We start from the raw sequence: 24,470 nt of genomic DNA on the forward strand, positions 1-24,470 counted from the left end.
GTTCATTAAGATGAGCATCACTCTCCTGAGCAAACACTTCTGAAGAGATGAAGGTCTACGAAAATGCCTGAAACCACATATAAAATGTCATTTTACAAGATTGTTGATATTTGAGGGACCAGCCAGGCTGCCACTAAGTAAGTTTTATCTTTTTGGGAAAGACATTGTTCAGGTTTCATTATACTTTATATCAGACAACATTAGATCAGGGTGCATCATTACAGAACCTTAAAGTTTCATATAGGTATCCCACATCAGACTAACTTCTGAAACTACTCCAAAGAAACCTTGCAATAAGAAACCATTATCTAGTACTTAGTAAGTGGCAGGACTGGACACCAAATCACTCCTGCCCAGGAAAAGCTGAAGTACGAACAGCAAAAAATCATACTTTCAACCACCAGAAGAGAGCTCAGAAGGCTCTAAGAGGACATTTTCAGGACTGATGGTCCATCAAAAGGAAAAGCAACTGATGGTCAGCTTTGAAAAACAGACAACTTCATACAGGGTTCTCCTCCTGCATCCTGCCTGGCTCTTTGCACCAAGTTTAGTTTTCTTTCCATTATCAGAAGTGGAAGTGAAATCAGCTAACAATCTGACCCAAAAGTCTCTTGGGTGCTTGTGATACACCAATGACACTTGTACAGTACAAGAAAGCATCACCAACATACTACCATAGAATAGTTTGGGTTGGAAGGGAGCTTTAAACTCCCCAACATTCCCTAGTCCAGTGCCCAGTATCCCCTTTACAGACAGGGAAACGAACACATACAGTACAGCACAAGCACACAGGGCTTCATGTTTGCTAAGCTACACTTAAACTAATTGATTACTAAATGTTCCTTAGGATAGCTCCTAACAATCTGAAAAGCTGCATTGCAAACCAAAAGCACGTAGACTATTTTCCCTAGGACTAGAGTGCAATGTTTTAGCACTCAGACCACCTAAGACTTGCTTATTCAACTGAACTCTTCCCCCTACTTTTCCCTTCCTCCCTCCCTGACAGGGTTTGAGGACACCGTGTTCGCCTGGAGATGGTGAATCACTCCAAGACAGCAGGCCCACTCAGTTCCTCAAAAGACACAAAAGGTGTAAAAATAGCTCATACTAATGAAGCAAGTACAGCGTCAGCAGCCAGATGAGCGTGGGTGATCTGATAAGGGTCTGTTATTGCAAAGGGTAAATTATTAAGAGAATGCTTCTCCCTCTCTCTCTTTTTATTAAGCTTTGTTCTTTCTTTGCTGAAACCAGCCCTCTGCAATGCCTGATAAATGACACCTGACAAGGTTGACTCCTCCTGTAATTGCCAGTTTCATACCACTGCAGGAAGCGGTGCCTCACTGAGAGCTGAAGATACAGTGGAGGTGTCACTAAAAAAAAATAAATAAATAAAGACAGGCAAAAATAAAGCCTAAAAATAGCCAGGACTACCCACTGCCTATGACTGTGTGGGTATATTTAGCCTGTCTAACACCAACTTTTCTTGTTAAAAAGACAATCTTACCTTTATGCAAAACAGCTTCCTGTTTCTAAACATAACTTGAGAAACTTCAGAACACGAAGGGGGAAAAGTCGGATTTTGAAATCATCCCCTTTTCACTGAGATTATGACAAGATTACACGTGCAAAGACCCAGTAGATCTTCCACGTGGGTTTTGCATCCTGACATACCATAACAAATAGTTGGAAGTTTTCTGTTAAGACATCCTAATACAGCCCATCAGACTAGGAAATTGATTCAGAGGCAAAACCAGAGCTGTACAGGCAAACTTCTCCAGGGTCCAGGAATGAGGCAAAGGCAGGAGGGCAGGTCCTACACCCCCACCCCACTGCCCAGAGGCAGGCACAGGGACCTGTGGGGCAGTGAAACACAGTGGCACTCAGAGCCCAGTCCTTCACATCCCACCTGCCCTGAGGCTGGTTTACAGCCCCTCACAGGCACAAAGGAACTTTCATGAAGGGTGTAAACATGACTTACTTCCATGTAAGGCTGAAGCCAAGGGGTTGCCCCTTGCATAGGGACTGGAAGTCCTTGCACTGAGTCCCAGCCTACTGCCAGCACTGGCCAGCCTTGCTCAGGGCAACACACTGACCATCCTGTGAGCCCACTGCCCACCCTGCCCCACGCTGTCAGGAGCCCTGAAGCTCCCATGGGTTTGACCACAACAGGACCAGCCACAGCTACGCTCAGCAGGGATGTTCAGAGAATTTCAGCAAACACTCTTTCCAGGGTGACTCTGTGCTTTTGCAGGTTGTGTATTTCACTCCCCAATCCCCAAAGGGAAGGCAAGGATGGTCCTCATGACCCCCTTCAGAACATCTGCAACCTTTTAAAGCCTGTGACTGCAATACCATCACTGGAAGCAACACACATGCCAACCTTCTCATGCTTTCTAGTGCTCTGTGCGAGCTGTTCAAGAAAATGGTCTTTTCCACAATTATGGTTTCTCTATTTGATATCATAACTCCCTTGGCCAACGCTCCTATGAGGGATTTGTTTCATTAATATGCAGCCTTCCTGCGTGGCTCCAAATACCTCCCATCAGTCATGCTGGGGCCAGGGTTAAACAAAAATGCATGAGTTTATACCAGACCTTTTCTCTTGTTTACGACATTGCCAACTTCACATGCAAGATTCAATCCAAATGACTATTCTGACATTACAATTTTTATTTTTGTCTGATTTGAAAATTAAACAAAAAGTAATTGAAGTTAATAAGATTAAATTTTTAACATTAACTCAAGTGGGAAATTGAGAGCATGCTCTTTTCTTGATATGCTGTGATTAATTCCCATTGCTGCAAGCACCCTTGTTCAGCATCATACTTTTGTCTTTTCATCCTATGCCTTAGCAGTAAATTTAATAATCACTGATTTTTTTACTAGAATAGATAAACACGGTGATGCAAGACAAATCAGTTGATGATACTATTCCTCAGACAATTTAATTTTCATCTGAAATGAAGAGTAAATGTTATTATATTAGAGGAAATATGAATGTAAAAATAATTATTAGTAGGCTTAAATACTTTAGACCATACTCTGGTAGTACATTTTCATAAAGTTAATAGGAGACAGGACCACATACCCTCAACCACTGTGGAGTTCTTAAGTTATAAAGTTAAAAGTGTAGTGATCAGAACCTCAGTCTATCTCCCGACTCAGACTTGGAGCAGAAATTCTGTTTAAGCAACAGTAATATATTACCTGTCTTTTTAAGATTTCACCTATTTAAAGAAACATGTACACAGAAGAAGATTAGATTTAAAAAACAGCAGGAAAGTGTATTAGAAAAATGAAAAATTATCTTCACCATACAGTGAAGAAAACACTGGTTATTACATGGTATTTTCCAAAATTGTCTACCTTTTCCCCAAAGCTCTGCACTGTAGGGCTGGTTATATATGACAGACAAAGCCTGGCAGCCTCTCCGGGCTCCCAACAGGCTGGGGGCAATGGCAGCACTGCCCCACCATCCCGGAGGGGCTTCAACTGAGAGGGGCAACTTCAGCACCTCTACACGCACATGGGTCTTCTGCCTTTCAGTGCCTCCACAGGAGAGTTTTAGCTGTGCACAAATTAAATTTAAAACCAAGAAAAGGTCTGACTCGAAATAATTCCAGGGAAAGAAAATGGGAACTTTTCAATCAGGTCCATCCCCTGGTGGCTTCACTGTGCAGTGGCACAGCTAGCAGACAGGGCAGGAAAGTCACATATGGTGGAGCAGGGCAAGAGACTGCATGACCACATCCAGCCCAGCCCTGTTCAGTGCCATCTCCCTCCTTCCCTGGGTGCTCCAGTGCTGCCATTTCACTTCTTGCCCTCTCTGCTGCCCAAACCACAATGAGTATCTGCTGGAATGGTATTAAGCCCATCCCAGAGGTTTTCAAGGGTACACAAAATTTCAGTGTCCAAACAATACTTGGTCACAATACAGGCAAGATAATGAGAAGAAGTTAAACAAAACAGGGTGGTTAACTCTGCTTTTTGGTAAGTTCCCACTATAGGCTTTCTCCTTTGGCCAGTGTTTAAACTGTGGGTGTTGGAAACTTATTCAAATGCAGAATCACAGAATCTTTTAGCTTGAAAAAGACCTCTAACATCATTAAGTCCAACCATTAATTTAACACTGCCAAGTCCACCACTAAACCATGTCCCTAAGTGCCACATCTACAAGTCTTTTAAATACTTCCCGAGATGGTGACTCAGTCACTTCCCTGGACAGCCTGTTCCAATGCTTGACCACCCTCTCTATGAAGAAAGTTTCCCTAATATCCAAACTAAACCTCCCCTTGTGAAACTTAAGACCATATCCTCTTGTCCTAAAGCAAGTCCCTAACTTGTGCCTTCACAAACACATGGCACAGGTGGGGTGGGAGACCAGACGTAGTGGCTTCCTGCACCTCAGGTGGGAAAGCAGTTCCACAATGGCATTTTCCACAAAATAAAAGTCTACAGTTGGTTGCAGCATCACCAATTTCACACCCTGGGTAGGAGCACCCCACCACGGGTAAATGGAAGCAGCAGGCAGGACAGCATGGGAGGCTGCAACAGAAGCCATGGGAGGCAGTAAGAAGATATGGTGCTAAGTAAAGAGGGGCTGCACTATCTCACATCTTCCTACATCCTGCCACAGGTCGCTTTTCCTGCCACAGCCTTCTCCCTCCCACCCCTGCGTGGTGTCAGTTTCCCCAGTGTGCACTCCCCTCCCACTCACCAACACGTAATGCACACCATGATTTATGTCACCTCTCCAATCTGGCCCCGCATCTCTGAGGTGCAAGCAATAGATGCAGTCTGTGAAAGGTTAGGATTAGTGCTTTATTGGCAATTGCAGCCGGCAAGTAGCTCAGATCATAATGCAATTTTTCCCTCACGAAGACCTGTAGGAGGTGGGAGCAGGTCGCCAGGGGCCTGGTGCCTGCTGCTCATTGACATATGTCCTCACTGATGGGCAAAAGGGCAGGTCCAATTAGGTGTCTTTTATTATTAACGTTCTGCTACTTCATCTGTTGATCATGTATCCTCCTCTCAGCCCCTTTGCACTCCAGCCTGTGTAATGCATTGACATCCACAGAGACACTGCTCTACTGGGACAGCTCATGCGGAAATCTGGTGGAGAACGGGCACCTTCCTTTTGCAGACTTGAGCAAGGGGTGGAACAGCAGAGAAGTTGAACAGATCACTGTAACTAGGATCCTCAAGCTAAAAAGATGAGAAATATGAGATATCTGACCTGTGGACAGTAATAATTACAATGTATTATTAACAAAACTCAGGTTTCATCATTAACTTGACTCGAGTTTCAAGTGCTGATCTCACCCTAATCATCCTCCAAATTACATTCAACCTTTTCCTCAGAGCAGAAGAACCATTACAGCAAGGAAGTCTGCTAGTAACTGTTACACTGAAGAGAAAGCACAGGTAAAAATGAGCTATAAATACCATAATCAAGCAAGAGCAAAAAATTACAGACATTTTAAGTTGTTCGAACTCAGGGCAATCTCACCACTCTGGATCTGATTCTGCCAGAAAGATGGAATCTCTAAAGCAGCTGAAAGGAAAGGGCTCACTGTCAGTGCATGTTGCATATGGCACAGCTGACCTGACCCTTCTTCTGTAAAGACTCCACTCCCCTCAAAGGTGTCAGTCAAGTGACAGCTCCTCTCTTGGATCTCAAAACATGAGAAAGGCCACCTACGTGTTTGCTATAATGAAGTAGCCAACTGTCTCAGTCACGACCCAACTGCTGCAACAAAAAAACCCTTGTATGATTTTGTTCCTCTACCAAGCTCATCATCAGAGGAATGAAGACCTTCAAAAGCTTTTTCTCAGCCCCTAAGTGTGAGGTGAAAATGCCATTTTAATTGTGGATCAGTGAGGTCTGCTTGAGTAAAATAAACCACATTGCTCAGATGCAACTGCATAACAGGGAGCCTAATTGCTCTGCTAGCATCAACAAAGAGCTGCCGGTTCATTAGAGCAAGCTGGAGGAGCTGTTGTATGCATCTTCATAAGCTGGGAGTATTTGATTGCAAAACTGCTATCGATGTTTGATCCAAAATTCAGCATCTGACTTCTGATCAGCAAAACTTAAAAGCAAAAAAGCTACCAGTCTGGTATTTTTCTTCATAGCTTTCTTCAGGGTAACAATTCACTCTTCTCCTTGATCTGTTCAAGGATGTCAAATTTAATCTTAATATAGGATTTGAACTTCTATATTCTATATAAACTTGCTTAGAAAAAAAAAAGTAGGAAGAATGGAACTGATGTGAACCAAATTGCAGTTTCACATGGCAGCTGGAAGATGCTGGCAGTTATGCTGCTATCCTGGAGTCTGCCTGCATCAGGACCTCGCCAGAAAGAGCAAAGGGCAGAGGAAGGCCAGAAAAAGGCCAGTGGAGGTCAAAGGCAGCCACATTTCCTACCGACTGCTCAGAGGAGGTTTGGACAGCAGGCAACTAGGCAGATGGCAGAAGAAACAAACTTCCATCTTGTGCAACAGGGAAACAATTTGATGAATCACACTACAGGGGAATGTGGCAGCTAGTCCTGCCAAGATGTCTAGGGACATCCTTTGCTAGGGGCAGCTCTGCACCCCTTCTGGGAGCCCACACTGCTGTGCTCAGGTTTGTCTGTCCACCTGCTCCTTCCCTCATCATAAAGCTCAGATAAACCATGGCCCTGCTTTATGCTTTAAGAATATGTATTTCTTTTTTCACCACAACCATCTTTAGACCAAATATTTTCTGAATGGAAAACACAAATGTAACTTCGGGCAGATACCTGCCTCAGCAAGTCTATTTTCTACAACTCAAACTCCACATACGATTACATACACATATGGGCTCAGACATATCTGCATAAAGAGGTCCATTTGCCTGGGTGTTTGTTAATGAATGCCTGGCAGTTAGATGAACTCCACAAGTGCATCCAGTTGTTTTTCATTTTTTAAAGAAAAGGTTATTTACACTTCTAGGAACAAAGCATTGATGAAGTTGCTTATAAAATATACCATCCATGTATACAAATTCAAATCTCCTCCCCCCTCCTTTTCATGCAGTCTGAATCAGCTTGTGGGAAAGTTAACAGAAATAATCCACAAGTGAAATGGAAAGTGGATCAAACCAGGAAAACATAAACTTTCAATACAGCAGAAAACTCCACACGGAGTCCTCTCAGGAAAATCACTCAAATGTAGAGCTACCCACTGTGCTGAAGGTTCGAGTAGGTCAGCTCTTTGCATGACCAGGACCATGCTTTGCTTTTCACCCAAGGTGCTCATCAGGTCATGAATTAAATGACTACAGATGGTTTCCAGGATCTCTTTCCTGTGGCTAGCAATCTCACATAGAAATAATAAAAGTACTGATACTGTAAATTATTTCTAGAAACATCTTTTTAATCACAGAGCTGCTGCAAGATACCTTTCTTCCAGTAGCAGTGAGTCCAGGAAGCACAGATCACCTGCCACCATTAAAAGAAGAACACATCTAAAACCATAGATTCAAGTTGTCAAAATACTGCTTGTTACAGGAATTTCATCCATGCTAACACTCTGCTAGAGCAGTCCAGGTAATAACAGCAATAAAAAACAACAAGGAAAAAGTTAAAGCACACTAATATAAATGGGACAGCGTTGCTCACAGATATTTTTAAGTCCCAGTAGTGTTGATCCACCCATGAACAGGTCCAGATTTATAGCAAAGGAAAGAGTAAGTGGATGACCACCCCACAGGATGTTTCTATTTAAAAAGGTGTCTGCCTTGCCTGAAAATCAAGATCACACCTCTGAAATTCCCACCTGTCGAACACTTTCTGTTTCCTCCTTGGTATTTTTTCAAGTGGACTGTGCTGCTCTAAGATTATTTTTCTGTGATTTTCCACAAAAGTAGGTACAAATGGAACCGTGGACAAGCACCGAAAGCATCAAACCCACAGGAGACTTAGCCTTTGTCCCACTTGAGAAATGGATACGATGACAGCTTGAGCGGACTCTGAATTCAAATTTTAATTAGAGAGAAGGTGAAATCAGTCAAACCTACCTCTTGCTCAAACACTACTCTTTCCTCAGTATCCCTCTGTTCTCCAGAAAAAAATGGTCTTCTCCCTGTTGCTGACCATTTATGTAGACACAGGATCCAAACTCTTTCCCACTGTGTTCTCACCAACTGCATGTTGTCTACCTCTCTACCAAGAGCCTCCAATAAAAGCTTCCTTTAATAGAGTTGTCCTGACTCACAGGTAAAGTGGGGGGAGGGAAGCTGACCTCGCTGCAGCATCAAGAGTCTCTGACGCATTTTGGGAGGCTGTGGTTTCAGGTCTGAAAGAATTCAGCCTTGTTTTCAATTAGGTTTTATAAAATTAACTTCCAAAATATCACCCTATAGCTCCATGTCCATTTGAAACTTGATATTGTTTAGTGGTTCAACTTAGCACTATTCAGGGCTTTAGTCGTACGCTAGGCAAAATAGCAATACTCACCAGCAGAAGAGAGTTTCTCAGAAACGCAGTCACCCAGGCTCCTGACTGGCTCCACCTCTTGTCCACCCACTCCCAGTTTCAGACATTTCACATTCCAAAACTGGAAGTGTCTATGCAACATAAGGTCACATTATTGCACAACATGCTCCACTCCTTCTAAGAGCCGCTGCATCCTCAAAAGTACATCAGCTCTAACAGCAAGAGAGCTGTTTACAGTGAATTTCTATCTGAGTGGGAGTATTTTCTCCACGAATCTTATAACAAGGACATGACGTGTATGACTCTTCCCTACATTTGGTAAAATTGTTACTGAGATGGTATTTATTCAATACTTCCACATCAGCATGCCTTCCCCTTTAAGCTGCCTTTTGAAAAATTGAGAATTCATTTTTACACTTCCCCAAAGTATTTCTGTGCTGGATAATTTTAGGACACACTAAACAGAACAATTTCTGCCTATCTTAAATTTAGAACTGAGGCCATTTGTAGCCTTTGCAATGCAACCATGAAATACAGCTGATTGTCACGAATGTAGGTTTTGCCAATTGTTTCTCTCTTGCCAAATGGTGTGAATAATTGCTATGATCCTTCCTTCAGTTAGTCTTCAAATTTTAACAGGTGAATGAAAACTCCAGTTTCAATTACAACTGAGGAATACCTTCCCTTTTAGTAGGCTTCATTTTTTTCCCCCAAAGCACAGCACACAGGTGAAAATGGTGGAGTCACATTGTGTTATCTTTGAAACCATACTCAGCTTTTTGGCACAATTAAGTCTTTGCTGTTAGCATTGAAAGCCTATTTGGTGTTCCCTTGAATGGCAGTGGCTTATGTCGGTATGTCCTAAAGGCAACTGTTGACATATTTAAATAAAGAATTAATGACCAGTCTTTATGTGCCCCCTCTTCTTTCTACTGAGATCTGTCACCTTTGTCTTCAGCACCACTGAAGCAGATGAGCAGTGGGGAAGCAGAAGGAATTGAGGTGGGGAGGGGTCCCACCACCATCTGGTAAGAATGTGATGCTGGCTGGGCTAATGGCTAAGGCAGCTCTCAAAAACCCCTCCTGATTTCACAGTCAAGTAAGTTCTCCATAAGCCATCACTTCTCCCAGGAGGAAGAAGGTTCAGACTCAGCATTCAGAAATCTGATTCAAGCTACTCAGTGAAAATTATGATGGTCAAAACAAACCAGTGACAGAATAAGAGGGAATGGGAAATACAGAGAATCCTACGAGAAGGGTAGAACAAGGGACAGAGCAGGATGCATTAGATGTGCTGGCATTGTGCTCTGCTGTAGGTAAGGGTAGCCCAGGATTTTCACTCTGAGTCATTCATTTGGAACATATGACTGAGAGTCAACTGCCCTTTGTCATGTGGAAGAGATACTTAAAATGGAGCCAATGGCTTAAAGTTACTTAGCTCCTCTTTGGTCTGTTAGCAAGTAAAAGATTAGACTGTAATATTTAACCATAACTCCCATGCCTTTCTGAGAAGCACAGAGGAGGCTGCCTGAAGGAAAGTCAGACATTGACCATCCTGCTTCCTGTGTCCACCAGGTGAAGAAATCTGCACCTGCCTTCACACTCATATAGATAGTGAGCTTCCTCCAGTGCACTGACTGTCATGCAGTGCACTTTCTGGTACAGCCCATTTCCTCATAGAGGACATTTCCCTTAGGGACAGCAGGGACTAGAACTCTGTACATGCAACCAGTCATGATCATCAAAGCTGCCAGCTGGTCACCACCCAATATAGCCAAAGGTTTAGTGCTGTGAGTAGAACTGGTTGCATGTCTAAATGAGAACAGGACGAAGAACCGGTGAGACATAGCAACACAAAGAAAAAGATTAATAAGAGTCTGGAGACACAGTACGATAAAGAGAACCCAGCACCTACTACCAATCTTGGTGAACTATTCAAACTGTTAGTTTAAATAGTAAAAGTGGTATGTGTATTCATTCTGTTTTAACATTCATGCATAAGAGATCACTGTGTGACACGATGAACACGTTGGTGTCATCAGCATTCCTCTCCCTTCCCATATGCTCAGCACCAGGTGTCCAGTCATCTACAGTAATGTCCCATCCATTATCCAGCTGCCCTTCGTAGAGACTGTCAGGGCAGACAATGAAGCAAGATGTGTGTGGCAGTCCTTCACCTTGTTGTGTGACCTTAGCCAATTTTATAGTCACTTAAATGTACTTACTTTTTATTCCCCATTAATGTTAAATGGAATCCAAGAGTTTTACAACTCTCCTAGACATTTTAAATGACCAGTAAAAGATACACAAATGTGGGAAACTGAGTTTGAACAGCAAAGATATAAGTTCACAAATGGGCAAGGGTTCCCTGGTTTCCCAGGGTTTGGGGCCTCTCTTTTAGAACTTGTTTCACTTTGACATTGCTTTTTTAGTAGTTAGTAGACTTTTTCACACAAGTGACTGCAATACAGTGTGGGACATGAAGACTGTCAAGGTGACCTGCCCACAGAAACTTCTTAAGTATAAAGTTTTTGTATTGCCATTCATCCCGAGAGAAGAGTGATAATAGGCAGATGCAACTTAATGGCAACTGAAACCATTTTAGCTCAGTTCAGCTAATCAAAGATCTTCATGGAGTAAGGTGACTTAAAGGGAAGTATTTCATTCAGAGATTTCCATGGGAAAAAAAAAATAAAAATAGCAATATGGAGATTTTCCAGTGGAAAACTTGTTCTTGTGGAAATTCCGCTTTCAATTGACAAATTGTTTTTATGGGAAATTCCTAAGAAGCTGTAGGCACAGCCCTCATGCTGAGAAGTTTAAAAGCAGCTCATGTCTGACCCAGCGCCCTCAGATTTCCCACATCAGATAAACGGCAAGAGCAGAGTCTTCATCTTTCCCTTACTCCCATGCATACCCTTGCAGCATACACACGGTCCCACTACAGGCATGACAGTACGTTGACTGCAGTGTCATATAGTTATAGATGTGATGCTTGAAGGATTAATTTTTTAATGTCCCAAATCAAGACTAATTACAGGCTCTTATATGAGCTGTCTCTAATGCTCTGATAGCTCTGACACTGGTAAAGCTGTCATTGACTTCAGCAACAGGTTTGCCTGCACTAGGGATTGCAGGCTTGGGAGAACCTTAAATAAAGCTCCTCACAGTAGCCTGCATCAGGGAAAGAGAACTTGGGGCTGACTTTTATGTGATTATGTGAATGGTCACAAATCATTGGTATAACTCCATTGTTATTAATTGTTTTACAATGGGTGAAAGCTGTCAATAAGAACTACACACTCTACAGCTACAATTACAGAGAGTAAGACAAACATTTTTAGTGAGCTTGCTAAGGGTCTTCTAAACTTGCAGAAGACCCCTTTACAGTGATATTAGGAAAGCATAAACCATTCATTATAATACATGTTCTATTAACCACTTTAACATGAATCATCATACTGTGTAAACAGGCTGGAAATCATATTTATGGTAGGGCTGTAAGTATCTCAGAATATCAAGAGGAAGAAAAAAGCTATTACAGTAAGCAGGCTTGTACAACCCCTCACAGTCCAGAAAGGCACTGAACACTTAAATCATTCACCAAAACATTTGCAGAGATTTGCAATATTTCTGTACCAGGCCTGTATTTTTACAACAATGCATTTTTAACACAAAATAAAATTTAGGTCCCTTTGAGCAAAAAAGTTCATTCTACTGACTGTATGGGACTGGTATTTACAAGTTACTCTGATGAGTGACACTGCCTCTTTCCCAGCTACCTTCTGTCCTATACAGCCCATTCAACAGTAGAGTGGATCCAGCATCCCTCAAACTGAGTCGAGCTGGAGGAGCTCAAGCACAGCAGAGCTACAGAAGGAGCAGGAGCCCCAAGGTGCCATTGAGGAGGCTGCTGGCAGTTGGCTGCCTGCCAAGGCCTGAGGGCTACAAGGTGAAGGAGTGGACAAAGGCCACTGCTCAGCTGCTACACTGACCTTCAGCTATGCTGATCTGCGATGGGAATGCACCCCCTGGACATGATCAGGTTTCTAAACCACATGCTTTCTTGGCTATCTGCAGCACTACATACACACACGTGATACTGAGTTCGCACACATGCAGAGCCCATGTCCATACTGTACACGAGGCCAGCAGGTTCCCCTCTAGCTCTTACCACAAAGCAACTAGTCAGCTACAGCAGAGCTACTGCTGCTCCACACCCAGGCAGAACAGCAACCACATGTGCTCCCCAAGGCATGCTCCATGGCTTCGACAATCGTACACACGAAGTCAAATTGCAAGTAACTTGATTTTCAGAGATGGGCTAAAAAAACCCTGTGGCTCTCCACCTGAAGGAATTAGTCTTCTGAGACATCACAATAATAAAATAAAATTGCAATGAAAACCTTATTGATGCAAGCTTTGTTACTGAAGTGACAAGAAGGGCATTGATTTTCATAGTCAGGCATTTGAAGAATATGGCACATCCTAGAGAGTGTAAGCTGTCTTTTCCAATATACAACAGAGCTAGTTCTACTATACTGAAGCACATGTGACAAGAGAAGAGGGCCCGGGCCCTTCTCCATATTCTCTGCATACCTGTTACTATCACACAGCTGCTCTCAAGTCTACAGTTTCCTGTGCAGTACAAACTGCATACCACTTCCCCTACGGAAAAAAAAGCCTTGCTTGTTCTTAATTGATGATGGAAATACTGTCATATTTTCCACTAGCCAAGCTTGAAACCATTACTGAACGAACCTTCATTAATTTTTCCACAACATTTTGCAGAAATGTCAGGAAACAGCTGCACCAGAAATGATTAACTGTCTTTATCACTAGGGCTTCACTGGCAACTTCAAATTATATAGGTTTTCTTCTTTCAAAAATCTACGTTTAGTAGATTACGTTTTTTGTTATTCTTTAGTTGACTATCTCAATACACTATTTTCTCTTCCAAAGTATCCAATGGCACAGGTTCAGTGGCAGACAGACATTTTACAACCAGTGGAAGAATTTGTACAGTTTGGGGCTGCATACTTCCAGGAAAAGATTGCTTCCTGTAGATTTCTCAGCTGTGTCTTTCTTGGATCAAATTCAATGAAATCCACAACTTGCAGTCAGATTGTATTTGCCAGTTAGACTGAATTCATTACACTGACATAAACTCCTCTTGCTGCATTTTCTTATTCCCTTCCTTTCCTGTCCTCCTTTTTTTCCTGACCTTCTTCTCTCCCCACACTCTCCCTCTCATCTTTTCTTTGAGCTACACCATGTGTCAAAACTTACCATACAATGCCCTGTATATATTCTGGCCCTGTATATATTCTGGCAAAAACAAGTGGAACAGTACACATCACCAGAACACATCACATGCTAACGCTAGGATGCTAGAAGGCTTGGTACCAAATGAAAGTGCAGCCATCTGGAGGTAACTCCTAGTGTGGATCTGAGATTCCCAACTGGCTGAAACTTTGCAGTCTGAGAACTTTTTTAACAAAGCGTCAGTGAGCAAAAGACTCCACTCACACAGATTTGCATAAGGCACTAGATATTACGTAATTTTTCAAAAATGTACATACTTCAAATTTCTGATAAGAACATAGCAAGGTTCATAGGACTGCTTTTAAAGACCAACATAATAGTATAGTGTATTGTCCGCATTTTGAAATACTTAATTTAGGGTTATTACAGTATAGCATGTCACAATAATTCTGCATATATGTCACTGGCAGATTTAAAATTGCCATTGTTCATTCTATGTCTTCATTGAAGCTGTAAGCCTTGAATCTGTAACCTTAAGATATTTTTAGACAGAGAAAAACATAGATGCAAATAGGTATATACATGTATTGGAAGTAAGATAAAATTAATCCCATCAAGTGAGGGTTTCAGTGGTTCAGTGTTCATGCTGTTATGACCCCCTATACCTAACAAAAGGTAGGTTACTTGCAGAAATTATACAGAAACGAAACACAGATAGAGGTTTATCTACGTATTATAAAAAAGAATCCTTCCTGCTGCCTATAATTCAAAATTATTTGCATTTTTTGCTTTTTAAAAATGTCCCTTTCACAGCAGCGAGCATTGCAGCACACAATCTCCATGCAGCTCTCCCCAGGGAGAGCCAGATAGTGATGCCCTCACCCTGTGCTGGGTCAGCTCCTGAACGCCTTCAGTGGCTTCAGGACAGCTGTCAGATCCTAGCCCAGGATGCCTACCACAGGTCAGCATCGTTACTTAATTGATACAATGCTGGCTACAAAAAAACCAGCTGTGTTTTTAAATTACTCTACCAAGATATTTGCTTAGATAGCAGAAATTGCAGTACACCATATTTTGCTTAAAATATGCCTGAATATATATGGGTTCTATTACAAGATATGAAATACTGCCAAAAGTACGCAGATTTTTTTTAAGGATTCAGCTTTATAATACACAACGCCAAATTTATCCTTCACGATATCCTTATCTGTCTCTGCTCTAGTTTGAAGGCAGTAGTTCGCGGTGCCAGAGGATCTCAAGGACCGTGTCCTTCCTCATGCCAGCTATCCCAGCCCCGTCCGCGGCTGTGCGGGCCATATATTGCGTACGGGCAGCAATGAAGTTGTTAAATGTCATTAAACAGGCGCCGATTTTTATGGCTTTTCGGTGTTGGTTTTGTTGGGGTTTGGGGGAGGGGGGGGGGGGGGGGGGGACGGACACACTGAAATAAACAGACTCGGAAGATGGACACCTCCCCGCAGGCCCACCCCCTCGCCAGCAGGAGGGTGCCGCAGCTGCCCGAGGGGACACAAGGACTGCCAGGCGGAAACTGCGCCAGGCTCGGGTTTTTCCCTTCCACGCCCAGTTCGGCCCCGGCCCGCGGCCAGCGCCCCTCCGACCCCGCGCCCCACGGGGAGCGCCAGAGCCTACGCGGTTCCGCCAGTGCAGCCCTTGGTGCCCGGAAACCAGGAGCCTGGAGGGTGTAGCGCCCGCTTCTGCCTCGTCTGAACGTTTTCCAGTCTCATTCCCCCTACCCCAGGTTGTCAGGGAACTGGCAAATGAATTTTTTGTCCCCGCCACCGTGCTCGGCCTCCTCCGGGACGTGAGAGAACACGTTTTTCCTCTCTCTGGCTAATAGTGGGACCAGAAATGAGTGCTCTCGGTTCCCCCCGAGGTTGCACATCTTGAGCTCAAAACTGCAGGAAGACACAGCCTCCTTCTGTTCACACTGTGAGCAAGGACCAGCAGGATCTAGGGGCAATGTCACAACAAAACGAGAGACCTTGAACTTGCTTCACCCTTTGCTTAGTAATTTATATTTGGGCAAAGTGGATAACAGCTCCTTTAGCACTAGGGTAGTGGCATTTTATGCTTGCTCGGCATTCACTTTACTCAGGTATAAATAGCAAAAGGTTTCAGGCGGTAGAAAATCAGGACCAGTATCTTCAAAGGATTCTCAGCCAAAATAAAGCAGCTAGTCCTCCACACCACAGTTTGTGCAATCTTGCTCAGCTGCAGGAATCATTCCCTGAAGGGTGCCTGGGACTGCTGGTTTGGCAGCATTACATGCTCTGGTCTTCAGAGAAAATTTGCCTTCCTACCACTCTGTATCTAGTGGTGGAATCAGACTGCAAGCTTTCACCTGTGAAGTAGGCAAAACAGGATTCACTTTCTTAATGGGAGCATTTTATTAGCTCACACAGTGTGTTTACTACCAGTATTAAGTACTTGTCTTAATATCCTTAAGCACATGAGGTAGTGATACATATTCTCATAGTTACAATAACATTGGTTTGAACTCCATAATTGAGAGCATCTATTCTAAAATTCAATAGTTTCAAGCAAAAAGTGAAGCATGCCATTATTTGGCTGACACATTATTGGAGAGGGTTCTCAGCGTTCAAGAGAGCCACAGCAATAATGCCCAGTGCACCCAAGTACCATTAAGGTACATGCTAACAAAACCTGGAAAATTTATGTTAAAACCCCACTTCAGAGGATGGCCACCATGCTCTTGTGTACCAAACTTCTCAGTTTTCCACTTAAATCCTGCCTGGTGAGTCAGGGCTAGGTTTCCATATTGCAGCAGTATTCCATTACTCCTGCTTATAAATTTCACACGCTGTTAATGCTTTCCAAACTGGCAACAGAGCTCAGGGGTGCATGAGGACAGTTTGTTTTCCTGCTGAACTTTAAACAGAAATTCCACAGGACCTCCGGCGGGGGTGATGCCTCCTTTTTTGCCAACATGTTTGTTGGTAACAGCCCTGCTGACAGCCATCCATTTGCACCCTTTCACCCACCTCTGATCCCAGGCTGTGGGGAAATACCTCTTTTGGCTCTAAGAGACTGCAGAGGGGAAAGAACAACACAGATACACATGACTTCAATTGCAAGAACCTTGAGAGAGACCCAAACGAAGAGACATTCCATATAGCAACACCCTGGTCTGCAGAATATTTGGGATCAGTTCCAGGGTTGAGCAAAAGTTCAAGGAATTGCCCATTTAACTCCTTCTTTCCTTCAGTTTATATATGGAATGAAACAGAGGTCCAACATTATTTATATAATTCTGAAAAGCCTGGGAGGGGTTACCTCAATATATGTTCTGTGTTTTCTTTGAACACCTTCTCCTGTGGTCATGATATCACATGAGAATCTCCAGTGTCTTCCTTATATACCTAGCTCTTATGGCTGCAGATAAATATTGAATAATAATAAAAAAAGTGTCAATGTTTTTCTTAACTTTTCACTATTTCAAGCTAATCTTATTAAATTCTGAAGGCCGACAATTCTCTGACCATCAAGGATGTGTCTGTACAGAGAAGATGAGAGAAAAGGAGGTTCTCAGTGCTTCAGGTCTCCTACAGTAACAAAAGTAACTGTGTGTACACAGGCACAGTTTTTGAGACCAAGTCAATGTGAATCCTGTCCAACCTGTGACTAGCAACCCAAATAAACATGGAGCTGCAATCAGTACCGGAAAATAGACCTTTTCTTGACAAGATAAACTGTCTTCTGAACTAACCAATGCCACAGTAAGACTGCTGTTGGGCATCCACTAACTTTAAGCTAGCTTAGGTGTTATTGTATATAACAATGTCAGCAATTTCTATGTACCCAAGTGTTCAAGACCCAGAGGAAAAATTAAACCTTGAACAGCATTGTCAATGGTGCACTTGAAATGACAAGAAGGTCAAGCAGAAATCACCAACTTAAATTTTAGGGCAATGTAAATAAAAAACCCCAAACATTTCAAATATAAAAACCTCACCCACCATTTCTTCTTCTATTTTTACAAGCACATTTTTCTCTTTATTTGGTTCAAAAAGTGTGCTTCCTGGGTACTTAATGCAAAAACTGTGTAAGAGAAGGGAAAGTGGCAAACTAAGTATGTGGACAAAGCAAAGACAAAACACGTAATCTGCCTCAAAAGACAAAGGCTTCTGATTTCAGCAAGAGCTGACTTCAGTTGTAACAAAAGGACGCATAATCATTTCTGAGAATGAAAAACTATGCACTCAGACCCGGTCCCTCAGTTCATGCAAAATCACTCTTCCTTTGCTCTCCTACCTGGCTGCTGCCATCAAAGGTGCAAGTGAGTAATGGTTCCAGTCAAGGCAATTTGGTTCACCACTCCAGCGAATATGGCTGTTGACTCTCTCTTCCACCTATTTGGAAAATAAATATTAAATATTTTTAAGGACTGTGGACAATTCAGCCTTGCTGTTTGATTTTATAACCTAGTTAAGACTATGGCGCTGGCTACATGAAAACATTTAAGAACTTCAGAGATTCAGTCACAGTCCTTCTTGCTACCTTCAGGGCAATGTGGCAGGAGCAATCAGTAGCTCTCCTATGGTTTTTAACTTGCTGTCGGCTAGAATATGCATCAACTAATATATGCCAAAGTGAAAACAATAGACATACAAGACCAACAGGTGCATACAATGATGTCTTTTCAAAAATAATGTATAAAACAAGCAGGGTAAACACACAAAGCATGAAGTGCCTTTGTAGTTTCTTTACCTTTAGACCTTGCAGTTCCAAGTGTTCTGCCTAATTTCTGTTTAATTTTGAAAAGATCATGCCCAAATTAGAATTTTAGAGCACATATTTTTTAATTAATTGCAAATACTTTCCTGTTATTAAACTGGAGCGGTGTGATTGGTTTTCATTCTGCTTCTTTCCCATTTAGCATTGTGCTTTAAAAGTGAGATCACCCATAGAAATTCCCTTTTCCATATGATGCTAGTCTGTTTCAGAAAATAAGTTATTAGTGTACACTGTGAAGTCAGTCATAAACCTTATATCTCTATTTACATGTGATGGTACTCTGGGAAAAGACCACAAAAAAAGTACTTACTGTATACAGAGGACTTGCTGTAGCCATGTATGCAGGAGTGTATGTCTGTGTGTCCAAGGCACAGAGCACCAGGAGATATGTTCATTAATGTGTTAGATGCATTAGACAGCCTACAGGCTGCCCTGTTTACACCTGCAGGGAATGGGTTATGAAATGCATGGAGGCTACCTTTGATCAGGGTATACAGACAACGCATCAGGAACTGGAGACTCATATCTAATTTGTATGCAATAGAGCTGACTAAAATCCCTACCTTGGTAATGCTGAGGCAACAAACCTTCAGTGATCTTCAAGTGACAATATACTCCAACCAGCCTGGCTGTTCTCATTTTGTGAAGACCAGTATGAACACACAACCACAGCGTGTGTTTTGCCCAGGGCACTTTCTTTCAGGCTTCCCTGCATCCTTGAATGCCCACATGTGAGATGCCAGGTGATGTGACAAGGATAGGCAGAGTGTGGGCATCCCAGATTGCATGTGCTGCTGGACAGGGTAGCACCCCAGGGAAGCACAGGGTCCCAGTGAAAAGTACAGCTCATGTCATCCCTTCTCCTGCTCTTTTGCCCTGGCCACATCACTGAGCCCTGGCTGGCCACTGTCTGGAGTGATCAGGTCACTGCAGCAGGAGAAGGTGTGTGCTCCTCAAGGGCTTACAAAAGTCATCACAGAGGAGCATGCCAGAAGACTTGGACAGGAAAATCTCAAACGTAGCATGCTGAACTTGCAGATTTGTGTCTGTGGCCTGACCATACTGGCACTGAAGCCAACAATAAACTTCCTTCTGCTTCCAGCAAGTGCCACTGGTGCCCACACTGCCCCATACACAGGGCAAAGCCTGTCCTCCACCAGATGGGTGACATACCACTAGCAGACACAGATGTGAGCTGGTGGAAAGAGGGTGCCAAAAGCTGAAGGATAAAGCAGGCCTGGAACTGGTTAGCAATAAAAGGGATATGCTGATGCTTTTTTTCCCTGCAATGTTTGCTATTAGCAACAAAAACAAATATCAATGATAATGAGCAATGACTGGCAATGTCAACAGCAGTCTATACAGGCATCTGAGTATATAAAATAATATGCTCTGGCTACAGCCCCTGACGCTTTATCAGACTAATCTACAGCTTTCTAGGAAACTATCTGCATGTGAAGCCAGGAACCACTTTTGAACCCTTGAACAAACAGGGTCGAATACAGTTTTAATCTGTGGTGAAACCTTGGCACCGCTCTACTCAAGGGCAAAACTCTGTATTTACCAGGGCCAGTATTTCAATTACTACTTTTACAGTTGACCTGGAAAAACTGCAGCCAAAAAAACCAAAGCAAAGGAATAAAGAAGTCACAAGTCCTTATTCTCCCATCTTTCAGTAGGAGCTAGGGGTACTCTGAATTGTAGCATCCTCTCTCTGGTGTGGCATGGATACCTTCCAGCCTTAAAGCAGTACTAGTGCTTCTCCTTACTAACCTACCATGTCACAGTAGCACTGGTTCTAGCAAACAGGACGTGGTCTGAGGGAACAGCCAACATGTGGAATCTCTAACAACCCCAGAAAATGCATGTGTTGTCAAACAGGATTTTGCTGCCAAATTAAAGCTCCCAGAGGCATTGCTTTGATAGTAAAACCAGGAACTTTTAATTTGGTTTTATCACCGCATTAGTAAAAATCTGAGCGATATGTCATTATTTGCAGCAGAAATAAATGAGCGTGCCTTCAGCGCCTGCCCACGAAAGAAAGACAGACCTCTGCTGAGCATTTTCCAGTATTTCTAGTATTGCTAGGTCTCTTCTCCCAACTAACAAATGACAGGACAAGAGGAAATGACTTCAAGTTGCATCAGAGAAGATTTAGATTGGATGTTAGGAAAAATTTCTTTATGGAAAGGGCTGTCAAGCATTGGAACAGGCTGCCCAGGGAAGTGGTTGAGTCACCACCCCTGGAGGTATTTAAAAGTCGTGTAGATGTGGCACTTGGGGACATGGCTTAGTTGCAGATTTGGCAGTGCTGGGTTAACAGTTGGACTCCCAAATCAAATGAGTCTGTGATTCTATTTGGTCATATCTGGTTACGACTTTCCTAACCTGCTGCAGTTGTTTGCCAGCCGTTGGGACTATGAATAAACAAGCTCATCAGAAAGGAAATGAGAGTATGAAAATCACAGCATGTCTTACTGCTTGGAAGGGGTTTTTTTCAATTTGAACTTTGTATCTCAGACACTTACGGAATAGGCTTTTACACAGGACCTGGAAACACAGGCAGAAGTGCTCCTATAATGAATCTTACACCATCTGCTTTTGAAAGACTGCTAGCAGCCTTGGGAACCTCTGTAATAATTTTCTAGTCATTAAATTACACCTTCAGTGGTGAAACAAAAATGTAACAGCAGACATCGGCATCATCTAACCATAAAGATTAATTTATTTCATGGATCAACAAGGACTTTGTTTTATATTACTTCTTATATATATGCTCCACTGACACTGTAAGGTCAGTTGAGGATAGGGGGGTGACAGCAAGAACCCTGTGCACTTTCCAAGGTAAAAAAAAAAAGTCATATATCTCATGTGTATTTTAATCAGAAACTAAAATTTTAGGAAAGCAACTGGATAATATTTATTTTACTGCTAATTATTTGAAGATTCTGAAATAGTACAGTAAATAGGTGAAATTGTCTCAAGAGTACAAAGGGCAAATAAAGCCATGCCTGTGTTACTCCTTAACTGGCTTGCAGCAGATAGCATTCCAGCACAGACTGTAACTTACCATGGTTTGGGAATTTACTCAAAGCCTCAGTTTGACCAGGTGTGTAAGAAAACCAGGTACCAAGCCAGGTACCATTTAAATTGCAGCCAGATTCCAGGATTGTATAGAATAATTTGTACTAAAGAAGAGCCAGGCAATGTAGGTAGAAAAATATGCACACTTCTGTATTGCATCACCAAACAATTTGAATTTATGGCTGGTAACTCAAAGCAGTGAGGCTATATGCAAATCTCTCACTCCAAACCATCTTGCATCAGTTCAAATTTCCTTTTATAGATGTTTTCTTACTTAATGCAATGAATTGACCAGGAAAGCTTCTGTATGGGAATATGTAGAGACTGTGAAGCCAGTTTGTGTGGATTCTCTAATGCTCTTTTTGTTCCCTTTCTCCTTTTCAAACACAGAAAATCCAGAGAACTCCATGAATTACGGTCTGTAATGGGAGAAATAAGAAGTCTAATATTTGCTTGATTGCAGCTATGATGCATTAAGCTCCAGGCATCAATCTCAGTCTCAGTGCTTTTTCTCCAAATGGGCACTATTTTACAGTTATCGCTCTCTAAACAAAACAAAATTTATTATACACACAATTTGCTAGCTACAGCAGCTAAGACTAGAAGCAAAAAAGTCTTCCTACATGAGGAAGGTAAAAGCAATGTCATACTGTAAATTGACTTCATATGATCAATGGCAGAAGACAATCATCTGTGAAATGATGTTCATATCCTGATGAAATGCAATCATACCATATGCACTTGAATTTGGAAAAAGTGGAAGAAAATTATTCCCATTACTTTACTGGTGTTCCTAATGTGTTCACACAAATCACCTTTGAATAGATGAATTAAAATACTTACAGCAATTCTACTTTTGCCCTGTTAATTCCAGGTCCTTCTGACAGCTCTCAATACTGCAGAAATAAGTTTTCCTACAACCAGTTTGATGAAATTAATGGATCAAACCTTGAACTACCTCAAAAGTTAAAGGGATATAATTTATTTTTTGAATCATATGTATCCGTGCTGTAAACATTTTTGTCTTCATTACCAAAACAGCAAGACATTTGAAGCCTGCTTTATTTTTCAGTATTTATGCTTTTTTGTTTTCCACATTTTTCTCAATAGGAGTGAGATAGCCCATTTAAATTTGGTTTATTGACAGTTTTTCTTCATTTTGGTATCCCGCATGCTAGCACCATGTTGCAGATCTGGATGCAAAGAGCACAAAGAAATCCTTGTAAAATTTCAATTTGTTCAAACTTATACATGCATATATTTATGTGTATACATACATACGTGTGTATATACATAAATATATGTATATATCCATATGTGCATATGTATAGATACTATATAAATAAAACCAGACATATTTACTAACTTGTGTTAGTGGAGCTGGTTTTATTGTCTTTCAGGCTCTGCAATCTGAACAAAATTTAACTAAAAGGAACATCCCTTATGAACTTTGTTTACTTTACACATAGGTGATTCACTTCATTAAAATCGTGCACATAATTTCTTCTTGTGAGTCTCTCTACTTTATCTCCTCTATCCTCAGAGACCACTCTGCACAGGAGTTTATTTTGCTGCCACCACTGGAACTATGATTTCGGGTTACTTTTTTTTACTTTAGCCAGGAGCTAAATTAGCAAGAGCACATCCCCCTAAGTATAGGTCCATAATCTCACTGCAAATAACAGTTTAGACACTGCCAGCTGAGACCAGTGCCCTCACTAACCAGGCTTGATGCTTTTAGACAATGGTCAAGCTGACAATTGACACAGTGTCCTCATGCACACATTGCTCAACCCATTTGCCTGGCCTGCTGTTGCTAAGAGGGCTGTTTGTGCAGGCAGCTGGCAGCAAGATGGGAGTACATCTGGGGATCCTCTGAGAGTGGGCAGAGGAAGTGAAAACATGAGATCGCAGCCAAACCTGAGATAGGATTCTAGGTAAAGCTCATGCTCTATGACATCCAAACAGATTTCAGCAAAATTGTCATGAGGAACCTCCCACACAGAGTGCCTTGGCTTTCCTTCCCTCTTTGAATGACTATCTTGCTATGACATTCATACACTGGGGAAAACCAGTGCAGCCAGGTGCAGTGAAGAAACTGAGGCAGGGCCACTTGTGGCTGCTAAGCAGGCAGGCTGCAATGTGGGCGATGTCTCACCAGCCCATGGCAATCAACTGAGCTGTCAAAACTGTCCATCTCCATAGAAAGAGCCCATGGCAGAGTGATGGCAATAAGCGCTGGACAATCTCATCAGTAGATGACATTGACAGTTGAGACTTCAGATGAGACTTCTCAGTTGCCTCTGAGAAGTTGGCAACTAGTCAGCCATGCAGGAGGGAAATGTGATGCCTGGGAGCAACAGAAATTTGTCAGCAGGGAAAATAATCTAAGGATTTGGGGTCTCTTCACAGAATTTTAGTTGTTGTTACCTGCAAAATCAAGGTTCCCCATAAAATAAAACTAAGAGGTCAGAGAGTCTGGTGTTAAGTCAAAGTATAGACTTCACTCAAGGCACTCTGGATTTACACCAGGTAAGCTGAGATCCACCTCAGACAGTATGCTCCTGGTTGCAAAGACAGCTTGTACAGCACAGGATTACACAACTGTTGTTTCAGGTCGGCAGTCCCAATGAAACCCCATTACTGGCAGCTGATCACTCATCTTGAAAATCTGAATGGGTCACCAGAACGCCCCTGAGCACACATTTTTTTAGCACTTCCATTGGATGCCATGTGACTTCTTTACAATGAGACAAGTGCTCTACTCCACTATCCCTTGTTATTGCCACATCTATAGAGAGATTGTTTAAAGTGTCCTCCCAGTACCTCCACACTGGTCCTGAAGGTCTTAAGACTGACAAAAGAAAGGCAGCACTGGAGTG

The 24,470-nt window shown here is 42.3% G+C and overlaps 1 protein-coding gene across 9 annotated transcripts in view; it reads right to left on the reverse strand.

The window, feature by feature from the left end:
• Positions 1-24,470, reverse strand: part of HIVEP2 (human immunodeficiency virus type I enhancer binding protein 2) — a 140,055-nt gene that overhangs the window by 33,865 nt on the left and 81,720 nt on the right. For 7 of the 9 annotated variants that reach the window (XM_027669322.1, XM_027669347.1, XM_027669339.1 and 4 more), the window contains one exon: positions 18,022-18,119. The exons of 1 other annotated variant lie outside the window; for it this stretch is intronic. The gene's annotated coding sequence lies outside the window, so the exon portion shown is untranslated. Of the gene's footprint in view, positions 1-17,043; positions 17,143-18,021; positions 18,120-24,470 lie in introns of all 9 variants that reach the window. One more of the 9 variants, XM_027669367.1, reaches the window with a different exon arrangement.

This window comes from Corapipo altera, unplaced genomic scaffold, assembly GCF_003945725.1.
Source record: "Corapipo altera isolate COAL_440 unplaced genomic scaffold, ASM394572v1 2b, whole genome shotgun sequence".
Lineage (NCBI taxonomy): Eukaryota > Metazoa > Chordata > Aves > Passeriformes > Pipridae > Corapipo > Corapipo altera.